The sequence below is a fragment of the Anguilla rostrata genome, chromosome 16, assembly GCF_018555375.3.
Source record: "Anguilla rostrata isolate EN2019 chromosome 16, ASM1855537v3, whole genome shotgun sequence".
Classification (NCBI taxonomy): domain Eukaryota; kingdom Metazoa; phylum Chordata; class Actinopteri; order Anguilliformes; family Anguillidae; genus Anguilla; species Anguilla rostrata.
In genome coordinates, this window is record NC_057948.1 from 8,788,353 (window position 1) to 8,801,167 (window position 12,815).

Here is a 12,815-nt window from a genome sequence, read left to right on the forward strand (position 1 = left end):
GTGTGCATGTGTGTGTATGTGTGCATGTGTATGCGTGTGCATGTGTGTATGTGCATGTGTGTGTGTGTTTACATGCGTGCATGGGTGTGTGTGTGTCTATGTGTGTGTGTGTGTGGGCCCTTATGATTGGGCCCTTATGATGTATTTTATAAATGTGGACCTAAATAAAGAATTAAAATGTGTGTTCGTGTGCATGTGTTAAAGCAGAGGTTCTGAGACCTTGTCTTGGGGTACCCTTCTGTGTGATGTTTTGTTTCTTTCCTCAACCAAACTTGATTAAAAACACGGGGAAAACAAACTTGCTCCATAACCGGATTTCTACACTTTCAGCATTTAGAACTTCGCCAATTCCAGCCAAAAGTCTATCAGAAAATCAATACAAAATGTAACCTCTTTCAATGGGACTCATTTGCCACAGTACAGAAAATTAAAGAATCTGTTCTCTAAGCACTGATCTGACTAATTAAAAGTCCTTAAATAAATATGGAATATTCATTCTTTATAATACGAATATCCATTTCTGACATGAGGGTAAATTATCCCTCATTAGGCACTAAAAGTGTCTAATTAAGAATCATTAACGGCTGTTTATATTTCAGGAATTGCGATGACTGTTGGAATGCACACGGGGAAGCCTGCGCCAGGACCTGGGTTGAGAACCATTCTAACTCGAGGGGAATGTGGGTTAGACTGGAATACTATCTCCACGGGGACATTACGCACAGTAAAAGACGCAGCGTTGATTCGTGCACCAACCTGCAGAGATTCCCCTCCCACATCCTGTGTGTTTGACCCATCGGGGCAGATCCTGACAAAGATCAGATCCGAGCATGTTTCAACAGATATATACTGTTTAGGCTACTACCGAACAAGTGTCTGCTCTGGATCCTGAAGTGATGGATTTTTGTGTCAGTCTTTCTAGCGGGGGAGACAGTACGCGAGTATCTGGTCAGCATAGAAAATCTTTGCACGCGACGTATTCATTCAAACCAACCTTTCCTTGGTCCGGTCCCTCCCGTTTTCCCAGTGGAAATTAAAATGATTTTAGGGGAGACGACATCATGACGTATATTACGTAAATTGCGTAGAACCAGAACAATCATTCGCGGTAAGAGCAGATCCAAAGCCAGTCGTGTTGGGAACGGGAACAACTACGTCACGTTTATAGGAGAGAAGCAGGAAAAAACGAAAACCGATAGACGGAGGGAAGCAGCAATCAGTCGTTCCGGACAATCAAACCAGAGCCCGGATTTGGATTTGAGTCGTCTGTTTTGTCTACGCTGCAGAATAAATAGCGAGCCATTCACTGAGTTATGGATCAGCGTTATATATTTATACTGTAGAGCGCGGAGAATGGCTGAAACGAACAAACTGCAACTCGTCCAGTCCTGAGAGGACAGGTGAGGCGTAAAAGGATAACGTGCTAGATACGAATGAGAAACGAATGTGACGTTATCGGCGGTAACGTTAGGTGATGATATTGAGTTATAAACACAGCCACTGTGTTGATTTATATGTGTTAGAATGTGTATAGCCACGACCTTCTTAGGCATTGCCTGATTTATGTGCCCTGGTTCGGAAGCTAGCTCGTATCGGAATACTGTGGCACCATAGACGGAAGCACCTGTGTGGTCAGTTTAGGCTCGGAAGCCCCGCCACAGGCGGCCGATCCAGCGGTGTCATTCCCCCGGTACCACCCCGGAGGTAGAGCCCCTGTTCGGGCCGGCTCTGGAGTGGGAAAGGGGCTGAAAAGCGGAGGATGGGAGGTCGAAGGGAACCGCAGAAGCGGAATACGAGAAGGTACCGATACAACACAGGTGAGTTCGGAGGGTTGGGGCACACAACGGTAGCTATATCGATGTTGTTGTTTTTTTTCGGGGAGGGAGGGGGGTGTTGCGATGATGCTGCTGCTGCTGCTGCTAAACGGCGTGGATTCCATTAAGTGGCGAAATGTGTTCATTATTATTACGATATAAAGACAGACTGTGAATAGCCTATGCATCGCGTGTGTGCGTGTCCACGAGAGAGACGAAATGGTTCAGAATGCTGCTCGACTCAGTCTGCGGGCCTTGTGCATTTTTTTTCAGGCATGTTTGTTTTTTTAACATCAGCTATTCACGACCTTTCGGATTAAAGGCATTGATTAAGATGCTTCGTGAATCCATTTGTTTTATTATTTTGCTTGCATCGCCATTATGACGCTAATGAGTTTTTAGCGCCCCGTGCACGTGCGTTCTCAAGCCCATTGACAGGGCCCTCTAGAGAGTATATTTTAGCGGAAACTGTCTCCATTAGACAAGAGCTTCGTCAATAATTGATCACCTGGCAAGTATAACTTTCACCCCTACCCTGGCGGGCTCTAATATTGAAAATACACCTGTGCTTTCAGGTCACCCGATGTCTGCTTGTCTCTGGCTGTTCAATTTCACTAATGCAACCAAGCATCTTTTTTTGGGGGGGGGACGCTTTCCTCTGCTGTAGTCTGTTTGCTTGTCGAACTCGTTACACATCATAACCTAACCTAGCAGGCTGTGGCAGGTACATGTAGGCACCAGGCAGGTTGATTAGAGAATTAATGGAGAACCCCATTCCTGGAGCGTGGGTGCGTATCCAGGGTTTTGTTTCCACCAATTACCCTGGCTTAGTCAGCTAATTACCTGTGCACAGCAATGCCCATTCATAGACGAGACAACGGTAAAACGTTTCCTGTCGGGAGGGACACAAGAACTATGTTCAGGTCTCAATCGTTAGATTTTCAGTGAACATATATTAAATGTCAGATCAGGAAAATGATCTGGTTAATTACTCAGATGCCATTCGGATGTGATGTTACTCCGTGGTCCAGTCTCACTGTCACCATTAGATATACTGTGGCTCTGTGGTAATTAACACTAGTGGAGTTGTTAATCCTGTTCCTCTGACCAGTTTCTAACAAAAATAACCCTATTGCATCTGGCAACCCAGTCATGCCACCTACATCTGACTGGCAACCCAGTCCCTTGCAATCCCAGCCCGCTTCGATTCATCGCTCTGGTCCTGCGTGTCGTTGTTGTAAAAGAGAACTCCTCCCTGTGGGGGGCTTCTGAGTCGGCTTGCCTCCGGCTGCGGGGTTCTGCTTCAGCTGCGCGTTGCGTGCGCAGCGGAGAGTCCGTACGGGCGTTCACGTGCGCGGGCGTCGGTCGGGACGCAGGAAGGGGCCCGTTGAAAGTCACTTCGTTCCTGAGGGCGTGGCAGTTGAACAAAACCGTGAGGAGAGAGGGTCTCCTCCGCGAACCGTGGGCTAGCGCAGCTAGCGGGGATTTCCAGTGCTAACTGAGAGCTGGTGCATCACCAAATAGGGCTGCAGGTCTTGGCATTGTCCTTTCAATCAGCAGTGTCATACACAAGGGGAGTGAGACCTGCGAAACGCCTCACTTAGAACCAAATTTGCAGTGCCCTCCAAAAGTACGGGAACATCCATCCATTATCTAACCCAGTGGTTCTCAACCTCGGTCCCGGGGGCCTACTGTGTATGCTGGTTTTCGCTCCAACCACAGTTGCAATCTCAGAATTTTAACAAGCTGTTCATTTTTCTTAATTAGGTGTTTTTCATGGTAAGAGGAATTATTTACCCTCTTAAGCCACATTACGTCAGAAATTGCTATGCATGGCATGAAGAATAAAATCCCATTGTGTTACTGTGTTGCTTTTTAAGTAATTGTAAACGATCACTTAAAAAGAGGTAACATTTTTTAACAGATCAAATTAACGAGTGGAATTAATTGGCTCCTAATTAGGTTGCTGAACACATGTGTTTAAGTGCTTTAAGTGCATAATATATCCCTTAAACTAATTAGCACAATACAGGTTTGACTTGTTATCATTTTCTTTGTTTTAGAATTCTTTGTTATCTATCAAATGATTAGATTTAGTGGCCAGGTGTCCACACTTTCCCCAATTAGGAACCTGTTGATTTGCCTCAGTCTTTATTTTGATTAGTTAAAATGTTTTTTTAGCTTCTTTATGTAATCGTCTACAATATAGCACAATGTGAATATGGGACTTTTATTCTTCATGGCATGCATGGCTATTTCTGACACAATGTGGTTTTAAGTGGGCAAATAATCCCTCTGACATGAAAAGCACCTAATTAAGGAAAAATAATAGCTTGTTACAATTCCGGGATTGCAATTGTGGTCGGAACGAAAACCAGCATACACAGTGGGCTCCCAGGACCAAGGTTGAGAACCACTGATCTAACACACTTATTCCTTATTCCACGGGAGGTGCTGGAGTCTATCCCAGCATGCATTGGGTGAGAGGCAGGAATACACCCTGGACAGGCCACCAATCTATCGCAGGGCACTCACACTATTCATTTTCACACTCATACCTATGGGAAATTTGGTTTCTCCAGTTAACCTAACCTGCATGTCTCTTGATGTGGGAGGATACCGGAGTACCCGGAGGAAACACACATGGACACGGGGAGAACATGCAAACTCCACACAGAAAGGCCCAGGCCAGGATTCGAACCTTCTTGCTGTGAGGCGACAGCGCTACCTACTGCACCACCGTGTTGCCATAGAATGGGAACTGTAGAGTCAAATTTGTTATTTTGTTATTTGAATACGAGACATAAGCACGCTCCATACAGTAAGTGCTGGTTTTTCTTCTACAAAGCATAATTTGTTTATGCAGGTACAGTACATCAATAGCATTCTTAGCATTTTATTAGCACACTTCTGTACAGAACAAAGCATTTAATCAATAGCATAAATCACACTTTGAAACAGGCTGACAAGAAGGATAACATGCAAATAAGCTGGGAATGCAGGTTTGTTTACGTAGCTTTTGGTTGCCAACCCCTTTTTATTGATCTTTCAATCTCTTCAATCAATCTCTTTCACCCCCCACCTGCCTCTTCTGTCCAACCACCCAACCCCAGGGCCATACACTGAACATAGTTTTGATTTTATTTTTTTTTTTACAATTGGCTGCTCGTCTGCTCTCGTGGCTTAATTTGAAATGACACAAACCTCTGAGAAATGACATGTCACTAAGCTGGAACAAATAAACCAATCGGGTTGAAGGACGGAGTGTAGCACAGTGGGTAAGGAACTAGACTTGTAACCGAAAGGTCGCAGGTTCGATTCCCGGGTAGGACACTGCCGTTGTACCCTTGAGCAAGGTACTTAACCGAAATTGCTTTAGTATATATCCAGCTGTATAAATGGATACAATGTAAAATGCTATGTAAAAAGGTTGTGTAAGTCGCTCTGGATAAGAGCGTCTGCTAAATGCCTGTAATGTAATGTAAATGGGTTGTCCATAATGTCTGTTACCGGGCAGAGGAGGTCGATGCTGCTTCTGTGGCCGTACAAGAGCTGAACTCTGGGCTGAAGAACTTCAGCCAAAAACCACCGACTCTCTCAGATCCTGCTCACTTAGCTGGGGAAATGGGCTTTCGTCATTCAAAACCCAGCCACTTATTTTCACTGTGTGTGTGGGGAAGGTATTCTTCTTTTTAGTTTAGTCTGACTGGTGAGCACACGCCCACCTTGTTTCAGAGATTTCAGTTCCCTCGGAATTTTCAAAGAAATGTGTTGCTTAGCAAAACATGCTATTGCAAGAACTAAGAACTTTGTTCCAGACAATCAAAGAATCTAAGAACAGACATTTCTTTGACAGTTATTGGAAATCTGCAGGAATTTCACCCTGGCGAACCTCGTTAAACCGTCTGACGTTCGGTCAAGTTCGAAGAGACAAAAACGCGCAGTGTTCCTCTGCTCCACCCGACCCTTCCCCTCCATCGCTCAGACATGCATGTGAGCGTGCGTACGTACGTGCGTGTGAGCATGTGTATGTGCAGGCGTGTGTGTGAGCGTGCGTGCGAGCGAGGCTTCACCATCCCTCTGGCCGTCGTCTTGCTGCCTCTCCCTCCCACGGATAAAAGTTTAAACCGTAAATTTGCACTTCTGTGGGTTGGCGGGGATCAATACGAGATTCTCTGCCAAGAGTTTACTTATGAGCTGCCAAGCTTTCGCATGCTAAGCTTTGCACATGCTATAACTAAGTTGTGCTTTATTACCATCTTATATAATGGCCCTTTTCGTGGATGTATTTCCACGTGTGATCGTTCACCTTACAAAAAAAAAGAGCTTGTTTTAGTCTAAAGCGGTGGTTCCAACTGAGGCTGAAGGTCTTGGTGACGAGCTCCACGGTCCAGGTCGAACAAATTGGCTCGCCGGTACCGGGTTGGTCCGTTCGTCCTGCGGGTGACATTAGGTGGCATTCCGTCCCCTATCCTGGAGCTGTGAGAGAGGGCTTCGGTCCTCAGGCTACTCCCAGCCTCGTGCGCACGGCTTTCACGTGTAGCGGAAACTTATCAAAAGTGAGCACCACGCAACGGCTCAGGAAACTAACGGAGTTAGTTACGAGCGTCACGACCGGCAGTAGGAGTTGTTACATAAACCTGCAGCACGTCGTTAAACGGGCTGGCAGGCGCGAGAGGGCGTCGGGTGCGGTGCTGTGAAGCGGCGTGATGGACCCGAGCGCGCTGCGCTAAATGCAGCGGACGCACGTCCTGAGCTTGCTCACCCGCGATGACCTCTCGAGAGTTTTTGGATGGGGAAAAGTCGGCTCGTTTGGCCACGACGCAGCGTCGGGGGGCGCGGGGGGCGCGGGGGGGGGGGGGTTTCGGCATGCGGCGGATAGATGGGCGGTGGCTTCGCTGTCCCGGCTGTTGTGGGAAGCCCCGTCCACCACTGGGGGAGCCGGAGAGGCCTTTTTTTTTAAAGGTACGGCAATGCGACCAATGGCCACGGTGTGCAGCGGCCCAGCAGGAATGTGAGGTTTTGATAAAAACTTGAAAGTAAGAGTGTATGGATTTGTCTTATCCTCCATTGGCTAGGATCAGAATTATTCAACCAATGGAGGGACTCGAGGACACATGACAGGGTCCTTTGGCTGATTCCAGTCTAGCGGTAGAATTCTGCATGTGCTGGAGGGAACGGACATTATATTGTATTGAGGGGTTGAGCACCTTGCCCTGTGGCGGTGCCTTACCTGGTCATCGAACCTACAGCCTCTCGTTCTCTAACCCTTCCTTTGCCTCCCATGTGGCTCAGACCATTAGGATCAACACATGGGCCTCTGCTCAGGTCATTATGTCATTATGACAGATTACAGAGCAGGGAAGCAGTCCCGCCTGTCTGCACACAAAAAGTAGTCCCAGGTGGTTGCACATATAGGCTATAAAGTCGCGTGTGTCCAAAATTCCCAAACTGACAGATGATCTTCCAGAGGCTGGGTCAGACCTAAGGACTTTGCACTTGAAATTGGGAAAAAGATTTTTTTTTTGTGGCGTTAAAAAGTTTAAGGTGGAATTTCTATTGAATTGAGGCCTCTGCTTAGGAATGAACTCTGGTGCCCTCCGCTTGGGAGTTATTTCATCCTGGCCTGCGTCTCAGAGTCTGTGGGCAGATTATAAAAGACTGAAATACAGTCCACCGCCGGGGTGCACAACGAGGGCGAGTCCACTCCAGGATTTCGTGCCAACTTCTGCTCTCGGTTATCTACTTGCCTCAATCATGGGCTTTATTTGTTCTTGTTGATAAAGTTGTGAGATACAAACTGTGTGGGTGCTTGCTGAAAACATTCTGCTGCCATCCCGTAAACTGCTGCACTGAACCTGCTTTTGGCTTCTTCAGCGTTTTAAAAAATAGTTAGAGCCAGAATATTTTGGTTGGAATAAAAATCTGGCTCGACAACGGCAAAGGAGTGGAGTGGAGTGACTTCACCTATGCTACGCCATTGACTGTGGATGCTGAATGTTACCTGATCCCAATCCAGAATTTCTGTTGGGAAGACTAACTTCTGTGCTGAAAGGAAATTTCCTTATGTGACCCAATTTGAGCGCTCTACATCAGGGTGGGAAATCATTTGTGCACGGTTTTCGTGTCAACCAGTTCCCATGCCTCATTTAGCTAATTACGCTAATTAGGATCACCCCTGGAGGGACAGGCGAGCAGCTGTCATTCATGAGCTTATCGAGAAATTCAGCCCAAAATGTCAGGTCACGAAAGCCATCGGATGGTACTTGTGTCCCTATAGCAGAGGTACGCATTGTTGGGCTGTGAACGGTATCCGTGCCATGTTAGCGACCGAATCGCTGAAGCATCACATTACATTACAGGCAGTTAGCAGATGCTCTTATCCAGAACAACTTACACAACTTTTACATAGCGTTCACATTGCGTCCATTTATACAGATGCATACATACTGACGAAATGCAGGTTAAGGGTACAACGGCAGTGTCCTACCTGAGAATCGAACCTATTAGACCTTTAGGTGACAAGACCAACTCCTTACTCATTATACTACACTGCACAGCCATGTTGGCTCGGATGCTTCTCATGTACAATAATATGCTTTATTTTTAGTTGAGAAACAACCTTGACGTTTCAGGCCATCAGACTTTTACAAGGCATTGTTTTATGAGCAACAGGCGACATCTTCAAGCTCTGTGAGCGTGATGCCGAAATGGAAAGCAGGGGTTGTCCCGGCTGAAAACAAGGCTTTGGCGGTGACTTTGCGTGACGCCCACTGCGCTCGGTCCGGCTTTACTGCCACTGGCAACTTGGCGCATCACCTCCCTGTGTTTAGCTACATTTAGAACGCAAAGTCCTGGTTTTCAAGAAACCACCACAGTGTATTGAGATGTAAGCTATAAAAGCTGAATTGCGTAACAAAAATAAAATATTGAAGCAATTCAATTTTTTTTTTTGTTTGTTTTTTTTGTGATTTCTCCTATAGGCTCCTATAGACTTTTCAATGCATGAAACACCCTGGAGAGGACGCACCATCAGTTGTGCACTGTCAGTGTTTTTTTGTTTTGTGACTAATAAAGTTTATTCAAAACCAAAACACCAACAGTAATTGTTGGCTAGTACTGTAACATTACAAGAAAAACCTGAAGAGTTTTTTTTTTTTTTCAGTGCCAGCAGTTTGTGGGAGTGGAAGCCACAATAGCTCATGTGACCGGGCTGTAACCGTGGCAGTCCGGGGGGGGGGGGGGGGCGGGCGCGCACGCGGACCGCACGCCGCTCCGCTCCGTGTGCGTCTCCCTGCCACTAACGGTGGAAATAGCAGAGCACCGGCCTCTTTAAAAACGGCCACGTACTGCAGCCCTCTCCTCCTACCGGCGCCTGTTAGCGCTACGCTAAACATAGAACATTCTGTCTCTTCTTCTCCCTCCCTCTCGTGGTCTTCCTCTTTTCATCTTTCCTTCGCTCTCTCTCTCTCTCTCTCTTTCTCTTTCTCTTTCTCAATCACTTTCCACACAGATGTGTGATGCGCCATATAGCTGCAGAAATATTGGCGTGACATTTAGAATGCGTCGGCCGTCGGTTCCTCTTTGTATCGAACCGTTTTTGCGTTCTTTATCTTGGCTGAGCAGGGTCTGGTCTTTGGCATGGACCTGCTCTCTTTCCCTGTACGAGAAGTAGTCTCTCACTCCCACTGACTCTCTCTCTCTCTCTCTCTCTCCCTCCCTCCCTCCCTTTCTCTCTCTGTCTTTCTGTCTTCTGCATTCTCCCACTCTCTCCCACTCGTTCTCCTGCTATGTTAAGTCCACCTGGAACAATCACTACTAGAATTCTGCAGTTACTCTCTTCAGTAAGCCTGCCTGTAATCAGACTTGTGGCAGTTTCTGGTGTGTGAGTGTGTGTGTGTGTGTATCTGCGTGTGTGCGTCTGTGTGTGTGCATGTGAGTGTGCATGCATGCCTGTTTGCGTGTGTGTGCGAGCGCATGTATGCGTGCATGTGTGTGTGTTTGTGTGTGTGTGTGTGCGCGTGTGTGTGTGCATGCTAGTGTTGCGTGCGACTGGCTGTATGTGTTTGAGCCTTCACAGATCCTCGTAGATTTACAGCCAGCCTTCACAGGTCTGGTCACACCTGGTCTTGTGCAAAGGAAATTTAAGCCGAATTTTATTTTATGCAGTCAAGAGGTGAAATTCATTAATAATTTGCGCTCAATTTGTAATCCTGAAACTGCTGTACTAGGAGTGGAAATGGAGACTAACCCGAGCCTAAAGCAGGTACAGATGAGAGAAGAGGAAAAATGGCTTCCCTGGGGCTGCTGGGTAGATTATCCTCTTCAACCTCTTCCCTCATGCATGGAATGGCCCCACAGTCTGGTATCTGTTAAGGCACTGTTCTAGTGCATGGATGGGCCTCACAGTCTGGTATCTGTTAAGGCACTGTTCTAGTGCATGGATGGGCCTCACAGTCTGGTATCTGTTAAGGCACTGTTCTAGTGCATGGATGGGCCCCACAGTCTGGTATATGTTAAGGCACTGTCCTAGTGCATGGATGGGCCCCACAGTCTGGTATATGTTAAGGCACTGTCTAGTGCATGGATGGCCAAGTCTGTATTGTTAAGCATGTTCTAGTGCATGGATGGGCCCCACAGTCTGGTATCTGTTAAGGCACTGTTCTAGCATATGGATGGCCCCCACAGTCACTGTTCTAGTGCATGGATGGGCCCCACAGTCTGGCCTATGTAATCTTAGCAATGTTGCATGTGCTTTTCAAGGCATATCTTTACTCTGCGTATCAATAAATTATGCAGTTGTTTCAGTATCCATTAAGTGAAGGATATTTGACAGCAGTACTCTAAAGCAGCGCCGTAGTTCCATTGCGTTCTTGCCCAGTTGTGGTGTCGGGTGTTTAATGGGGCAGTCCGGGTTAGGAGCTTAGTCCGCAGCGGGAACGCAGGGCGGGGCTGGGATTAGGAACAGCAGCTTTCCCATCACGAGGCTACCGCCCACCCCGCCCTCCCCCCAGCGTCACGCGGGTCCTCCCACAGGGCTCCTTTCTGTTAGCCCTGGTAAAAAAAATTCTACGATGACGACGGTGGCCTTGTATTCCCCGTCCTGCCGCGTCACCGCAGGTGCGCGAGCTGATTGGAGGGGAGCTACCAATCGGAGCCCTGAAAGCCCTTCCTGATGACGCTGCGAGTTCCGACACGAGCAAAGGTGCATGCACCTGGGGGGGTTCACTCCTGTGACCGACCCCGCCGTAGTACTGGGCGGCAGTGTAGTATAATGGGTAAGGAGCTGGTCTTGTAACCTGAAGGTCACAGGTTCAATTCCCGGGTAGGACCCTGCTGTTGTACCCTTGAGCGAGGTACTTTACCTGCACTGCTTCAGTATATATCCGGCTGTATAAATGGATGCAATGTAGCCTAAATGCCATGTAAAAATGTTGTGTAAGTCGCTCTGGATAAGAGCATCTGCTAAATGCCTGTAATGTAATTATCAAAAATGTTAGTAACAACGAGTAACAAGACTGAGCTAATTAAATAATTAAGGGTGAACTCGGATCAGTCCTTACAGGGGTCTCTTGTTTTCATGCATGAAACATTTTTCCACCTTGTCATAGGCACTGCCTCCAGCCTTCAGAAACCAGAGCCTGCTTAGCCTCCGCGGGACCAGGCCGCTCCGGGGCCTCAGTAATGAATTAGCCCGATCGTTTATTCAATCCGCCGCGTTGATGAAGTCCAGAGCCGCGGCCGCGGACAGCAGGCGTTTCCCCGACGACGAGGTTTCGCCGCGGCCCCGGGGTGCCGCCGTTTCCGCGACCGAGCCGGAGCGGTCGGCGGGAACGAACGCCGGCACGCGCCAGCGCCAGGGAAAGATTCGCTCGCCCTCGAAACCGCAGGCTTGCTCCAGCTCGCGTTTCAAACGCCGTCTTCGGGAAAAGGAAACAGTTTTGAGTAGCTTCAGAATCCGCATCCGTTATTTTCTGACCCGAGTTGATATTGGCAATAAGTTGGTTTTCATTTCATTTTCTTTGACTGTGCAATAATGTGACAATTATACTCATTATATTCTTAGCGTATTTCCTGATATATATCCAAAATTCGAAGAGCTTATGCTTTATAGCATCACCATATATATCAGCTAGGGTTAAAGAAAGGGTAATACCCTTGTAAAGAGGTTACTGCGTCAGGCATATACGTACCCAATACAGGTTGTGTACACCATTGCGTAGCGTCTGGAATTCTGAAGGGGGGAACACGAAACTGTTCTTTGATGTGAAATTTGATCAGCGTGGTTTGGTAGAAATGGAAGAGGCCATCTCGGCCATTGTTATAGAGTTTCTCCCGAATGCTCTGCTGGGTTTGTGTCATGTGACTGAGGAGGCCGCCTGTCACATGGATGTCGTCAGTGCCACTCTCTTTGAACCACTGCGATACACCTGCTCTTTGGATGGGTTTGTTGGAAAACACCCCGCTTTGTTGAGTGGTAGCAGTGTACCTGTGTGTTGAGTGGTAGTAGTGTACCTGTGTGTTGAGTGGTAGCAGTGTACCTGTGTGTTGAGTGGTAGCAGTGTACCTGTGTGTTGAGTGGTAGTAGTGTACCTGTGTGTTGAGTGGTAGTAGTGTACCTGTGTGTTGAGTGGTAGTAGTGTACCTGTGTGTTGAGGGGTAGTAGTGTACCTGTGTGTTGAGGGGTAGTAGTGTACCTGTGTGTTGAGGGGTAGTAGTGTACCTGTGTGTTGAGTGGTAGTAGTGTACCTGTGTGTTGAGTGGTAGTAGTGTACCTGTGTGTCAAGTGGTAGTAGTGTACCTGTGTGTTGAGTGGTAGTAGTGTACCTGTGTGTTGAGTGGTAGCAGTGTACCTGTGTGTTGAATGCTAGCAGTGTACCTGTGTGTTGAGTGGTAGCAGTGTACCTGTGCGTCGAGTGGTAGCAGTGTAGTATAATGGGTAAGGAATTGGTCTTGTAACTAAGGGTCACAGGTTTGATTCCCAGGTAGAACACTGCTATT

General features: G+C 47.4%; 1 protein-coding gene across 3 annotated transcripts in view; it reads left to right on the forward strand.

The window, feature by feature from the left end:
• Window positions 1–865: 865 nt before the first annotated feature.
• LOC135241784 (diacylglycerol lipase-alpha-like) overlaps window positions 866–12,815 on the forward strand; it is a 55,759-nt gene continuing 43,809 nt past the window's right edge. The window contains exon 1 of one of the 3 annotated variants that reach the window (XM_064312461.1): window positions 866–1,817. The gene's annotated coding sequence lies outside the window, so the exon portion shown is untranslated. The remainder of the gene's footprint in view (window positions 1,818–12,815) is intronic. The other 2 variants (XM_064312460.1, XM_064312459.1) reach the window with 2 other exon arrangements.